This window comes from Coloeus monedula (assembly GCF_965178545.1).
Source record: "Coloeus monedula genome assembly, chromosome: 1".
Lineage (NCBI taxonomy): Eukaryota > Metazoa > Chordata > Aves > Passeriformes > Corvidae > Coloeus > Coloeus monedula.
The window spans coordinates 97,804,215-97,810,453 of NC_138781.1; the positions used below are offsets into that span (position 1 = coordinate 97,804,215).

At 47.1% G+C, this 6,239-nt stretch overlaps 1 long non-coding RNA gene across 1 annotated transcript; it reads left to right on the forward strand.

The window, feature by feature from the left end:
* The first annotated feature begins 3,810 nt into the window (after positions 1 to 3,810).
* LOC309572647 lies at positions 3,811 to 5,880 on the forward strand. Its single transcript, XR_014226384.1, has 3 exons — positions 3,811 to 4,006; positions 4,997 to 5,169; positions 5,797 to 5,880. It is a non-coding gene; the product is annotated as an uncharacterized lncRNA (long non-coding RNA).
* The last annotated feature ends 359 nt before the right edge of the window (positions 5,881 to 6,239 follow it).

The window sequence follows — 6,239 nt, forward strand, 5'->3', positions numbered from 1 at the left end:
TTCCTGTTTCCTTTCTTCTGTGACATAAAGAAACTCTATTAAGTCACGCAGTAACACTTTCCAGTCAAATAAATTTCACAGAGAGTAGAATATATTAGAGGTGGGGATTTCCCCAGGTGTAACTTTGCCGACATCACTGAAGTAATACTAGAAATATTTTGGTCCTGAATCTTGCTAGTGAAAAGTGAGGTGATACCACTACTCAGTGGCAGCACTGAGTGTAAAGGCAGTGTAAAGGTCAGGGGAACACATGCACAGCTCCTTTTCTTCCCAAGGGAGTATTTCAGTAAGTATTTTAAAATACATAGTAACTAGAGCAACACATCTCGGATGTCCATTCTATCGTCTATAGAACATTAGGAAGAACAAGTGGAGAGCAAGAGGGCAGTTAATGTTCAGCAATCTGAGGAAGTATTGAATGTGATGTTTTCCCAGCATACTGGATGCCCTCTTTTCTCCTATCAAGCTGGTCCATGTAGGCCTGAGAACTTTTGTTTTCTAGATTCTTCAATTAGCAAAAGTGGTGTTAGGGTACATCTTCTATTTGATGTGCAGACTAGAATAGAAATGTAATAGCAGAAAAAAGAAAAATCCCATACCCATAGGTTAATTGCTAGCAAATGTTGTTTGTTGATTAATGGCCTCAGTGAGCAGATGAAAAATAGCTCGGCTGCTGGAAGGATCATTAGCAATTTTAACTCCTTGGCTATTGTGATGGGCATAGAGAAACAATTGCTAACATATATAATACATTTTGCTGAGTACTGTGGCACACTGAAACCAGTTACAGTGAGGGAGAAACAATCACTGAGTTTTTCTTGCATTCAATTTTATAGAAGCTTACAAGACAGAGAAAGAAGAGAAATTTTTTTCTTCTCCTTCTAAAGCTTTTGGACACATCCTTGATAAATACATGGAAGGTTTTGTATGTAAACACAAATACTCAGTTCTGCTCATTAAATCCTATTATTTAAAGGAGGAGAGGGACAGAGATGCTGTGTGAAAGGTACTGTGACAGCGAGCAGACCCTGTTTTAGCTTATAAAGGCACAGCAATATTAAGCAGAGCCCTGTGACAGCACAAAGCTAGCAGTGCAGGGGCTGAGGAAAAGAACGATGATCTTCCATGATGCCTCTGATCTTTGAAAGGTGTGAATATTACTGCCTCCCTCAGAGCATCCAGGAGACCATGGCACTTGTGGGAATTCAGGACAATACCTCTCTTTACCCAGAGCAGCTGCAGACCCTGAATGTGCCACAGGGCCAATTGAAATTTTGGGGAGAAAATCTCTCAGCAGTCAGAAGAGGGGAACTGAAAGCTCTTACAGACCACTCCTGGCCATTTACACCACATAAAAACCAGGGCAAGAATCCTGACATCCTCCTTTGGATAGACTCCCAGCTCCACAAACACAGTCACAAATTGCCTTTTTCTCCCTAAGTCCTCAGAAACGAAGGAAACATGACCTTCAATCTGACTCTTCCTAGTGAGGTTTCTGCAGGCTAGAGCATGGCCCCACAAAGACCAGAAGCACTGCAGCCAGGGGAGTGGCAGAACAGGCAGCTGAGCTAAGGATAAAGCTCACAGAAACACATCTGCATCCATGGCAGTGAACGCTGCTTTGTTCAGGGATAAAGCAGCCTCCAGAAATCATGATCATGTTCCTTGATGTACCTGTAGCTGACTGTGTGGCAGGCAGGGTGTATTGCTACACAGGTCAAAATCAGCTCTGTGTTGCTGCTCTTTCTAGCTGTGAGAGTCCTTGACTCAGTTCAGGCACAGCCGGGGCATTCCCTCAGTCTGCTCTGCTCCATGAACCAGACGTGCACAGAACGATCCTTTGAAGTCCTGCTGACATTGCTCTCAATCCGCCCACATTCTCTGAGCCACCTGCCACTTTCAGCCCTAGGAATTTCACAATGACCGCTGCCCAGCAGGTCATGTCTTTACTGAAGAGTAGCACAAGGATGATACACTCCCATGAACAGTCATTGCTGTCCAGGGGACATCCTTTGGTAAGCCCTGGTCCAGGATACAGGCACCATATAAGCCCTTTATGAAGCATCCCTACTGCTCAGAGCCCTCTCTTCCTGACATTTTTGTGTGCTAACCCAGACAAACTTGTGACACCTACTGTCAGAGACTCCATGATCCATACTAGCATTCAAATCCCAGGAGGGGAAAATAAAACAATCCTGAACGACAAGAGAAAAAGGGTGGCAAGAAGCTGAAGGCTATAACTGGCTGATAATTAGGCAAGTTCAATTGTAGCAGGCTCCTGGAAAGCTCATCAAGAGCAATCCCTCACATGGTTTCAGAAAATATACAACAGGAAATTACAGCCTGAAGGCATTGTGTTCACTAGCAATTCCCAACCAAGGAAAAGAGAGACAACACAAACCAAAATAATTGCATAAGACTCTTTGAGCTTTGCATGCAAGCTCTGCACTTGTCAGGGGAAGTGGGCAAGCAGCCAAAAGGGACACAGTATGTCACTAATTATCAAATATAGGAGAGAAATAGCCGGCTTATTGGAGAAACAATTCACAGAAACAGAGAAACATAGTACCTTTTACAATGGGAAAAACCTTTAAGACTATCAAATCCAGCCATGAATCCAGCACTGCCAATTCCAGCACTAAACTATGTCCCTAAGCCCCAAATCTCTGAAATATCTCCAGAGATGGTGGCTCAACACATTTTCAACACAATGTAACTCTGTCTGGAGCAAGTAATTTCGTAAGGTATCTGTGATGGAAGGACAGGGGGAAATCCCTTCATGCTCCTCACACTGGCCTAGTTTTTGTATTGAGGCTTCTAAGAGAGGACTTGGCCTGTGCACAGCATGGACACAAAGCATGCCAGGCACTCTAAGCTATTTGCTTTGGGTAAGAAACCTATGGGATAGGCAGGAGTTTGCCACGGTCATAGGGCAAATGAAGCCTTCTTGGCAATACCCTAAAAACAGTCAACTCTCTGTTGCAAGGGGTTTCTTCTCTGCTTTGCAGAAGGCCTAACTAAATGGGGGGTAATGAAGAAAAGTGGCGGCAGGAGGAGTGGGGAAGCCATCTACATCCTTCTATTGCAGCCTGGAAGCACTACAGGTCCAGCCAAGCTGCTCTGAGGCAGTGTTCCTGGCAGTGATTCCCTCCTCGGTGTTCTGCCACTCCCAACACATTGACAGACACCCATCATTACACGTACAGGTAACCAGCACCTTCTTCTCCCTGTGCCCAAGGCCATAGAGGACGTTTAGCTATTGAGTCAGGACTACAAAACAACACTGAGAACTGTGTCAGCCAGGACACTTTAATAAACCCAAGGTTTTTGCGTGTTTCTATATTATTGCTTTGTTTTCTGCCAGTTTAATGTGAATGTTGGACGCAGATGTGGGTGGAGCTGCAGCCCCTGAGCCACAGCCACAGGTGCACACACTGGGCTCACCAAAAAAGGACAGAATATAAATCCAATCCCTGTTCCCATCACTTTATCTCACTGTATATTTGGGCGGGCTCAGCTAAACCCTTTCCAAATTGCATTTTCAGTCAAATCCGTGCAGCAGAGCCCCAACCCCCAGGCTGCGTTATTCCACGGGGTGCCGCGGGATTAGGAACGCTGCGACGAGGGCTGGAGCGTCCCGGAGGGGCCGCGGGAGCGCCGGGCCGGGCGGGGCCGGGCGGGATCCACGGGGCTCGGCTGCCCCCTGCGGGCCGCGCCGGGACACGGCCGGGACACCGCCGGGACACCGCCGGGACACGGCCGGGACACCGCCGGGACACCGCCGGGAGCCTGCCGGGACACCGCCGGGACACCGCAGGACACCGCCGGGACACGGCCGGGACACCGCCGGGACACCGCAGGACACCGCCGGGACACCGCAGGACACCGCCGGGACACCGCCGGGACACCGCCGGGACACCGCAGGACACCGCCGGGACACGGCCGGGACACCGCCGGAGCGGGCGGGGCGGGGCTGGTGTTCCGCGGGACCGGGGCGGCGGGAAAGGTCAGCGGTCAAAAAAGGCAAACTACGTACTAGACTAAGGGGATGTTTGATCACAGAATCACGGGACTGTTTGGGCTGGGAGGGACCTTAAAGATCACCTAGCTACAATCCTCCTTGCCACCCCCATCCAGCCTGGCTTTGAACAGCTTCCAGGGATGGGGTCCACAGTTTCTCTGGACAGCCTGTTCCAGTGCCTCAGCATCCCCACAGTGAAGCATCTCTTCCTACTATCTAATCTAAACCTACTCTCTGTCAGTTTTAAGCCGTTCCCCTACCACTACGTGCCGTTGTAGAAAGTCCCTGTGCAGCTCTCATGCAGATCCCTTTTACACACTGGAAGAATGCTGCAAAGTCTCCCTTCAGGAATCTTCTCTTCTCCAGGCTGATCAGGCCCATCCCTCCCAGCCTGTCTTCATAGGAGAGGTGCTCCAACCCCCTGATCATCCTCATGGCCTCCTCTGAACTCACTCCAACAGGTCCACATCCTTTTTGCACCAGGGCCCCCAGATGCTCCAGGGACGCAGTAGTCTGGAGCAGGGAGAGGGTCTCACCAGAGCAGAGTAGAGAGCCGAATCCCCTCCCTTGCCCTGCTGCCTACGCTGGTTTTGATGCAGGCCAGGACACCGCTGGCTTTCTGGATTGCAAGTGCACATTATCAGGTCATGCTGAACCTCTAGTCAAACAAAACCCTGAAGTCTCCTTGGGAAGAGGTTTTGTCCTTTTGGGAAGACAAAGGAGGGAAACTGGCAGTTGGCAATGCTTTATGCAGACTTCCTTTTTCAGCACCTTGTTAAGAACAATCCCAGTTCTTCCCCAAATGCTCTGTTATTATTGAACCCAGAAGACTAGAAATGAAGCCTTAGACTAGCAAGAATTCCTCCTCTTCCTCCTCCTCTTTCTCCTCCTTCTCCTGCAAAAAGACCTTAAAAATTATCAGCAGGCCTCTAAAAAACGGTATGTTTCTCAGTTTAGTCTGTTCTTTGTTCCCAGGGCAAATGTTACTTCTACCTCTAAAACTCTGTCTGAGGAAGCTCTTAAACATCTTGTTCTGTTCTAACAAGACAGGAGATAACCTTTCTTTGCCACCTCCCAATCTCCACAACTCTCCAAGATGTGGTAGAGAGTGGGGCAATACACCAACACAGAGCCTTTTAATACTGATGGTAAGTCAAGTTTCAGTGTACAATTTCCCAAAATCATGTGGCTTTTGAGTGAGTCACATCAGCAATGTTACCCTTTCCTCTGCATTTGGACTCCTACATACACCATGGTTTGCTGCACAGCCGGAGTTCATTTGCAGAATGTATCAGCAGCATAATCTTGGTCATGAAGAATTAAATTAACAGTTTGGCATTTTTTAATTGTTAATTGTCTTTGTGGAGTGCATGAAGCAAGCATTGAGGCCAATTGAGTGGCTTTGTGCTTCTTTCATGTCCAGCAACCTCTGATGCCCCCTGAAAATGCTCTGTCTAAAAACCTCCAGAAGTTCACTTGCCATTATCATTTTAAATAAAGATAACTGCAAGCTTTGTTTTGTTTTGTCCTCTCTTTACCTACCTTCCCAGTTCTCCCTGAACTTAAAATAAATCCTAGGTGGCAGCAGAGAAAGATTCTGACTTGACTCACTCAACTAAAATATGTACAGTTTCGCATCAACCATTCAAGGAATTATAGGGCCAATAACATGAAAGTCATTAGGAAAAAAACAGAGTATTTTAATCCTGCCAGTTTATTTAACATCAGCTTTTAACTTTTTTTCAGTTGCAGCAAGCCTGTTACTTTTTTTTTAGAAAGTCCTGCTTTCATTCCCATCTCACTTGTCAGCGGAGGATTGAGGGGAGGAAGGCCCTGAGGCTGCAGTTCCTGAAACACACACACCTGAGTGGGAGTCGAGTGGGTTTCCTCTACTGACAACACGTCAGCCGAGAGAGGGAGCAGCAGAATGAAATGAGATACAAAGCAGGAGCTTGAGAGAGAAAGAGGTATGCCTCTTCAGCTTCAACTCTTAGCTCAGCCTTTAAATAAATAAATAAATCAGTGAGGATTTATGATCTGCTGTATGATTTAGCCTCTCTTGGAAGGTCTCTTCTTTCTTTCCTGGACTAGAATACTTGCTGCTTTTATTTCCCCCTGAGTTACAAAAGTAATAATGTCATATGTTAATGTCCTGGAAGTAAAATTTGAGGATTATTCAGCAAAGAATCAGGTAACAGCAAAGGCTTGAGTTCATATT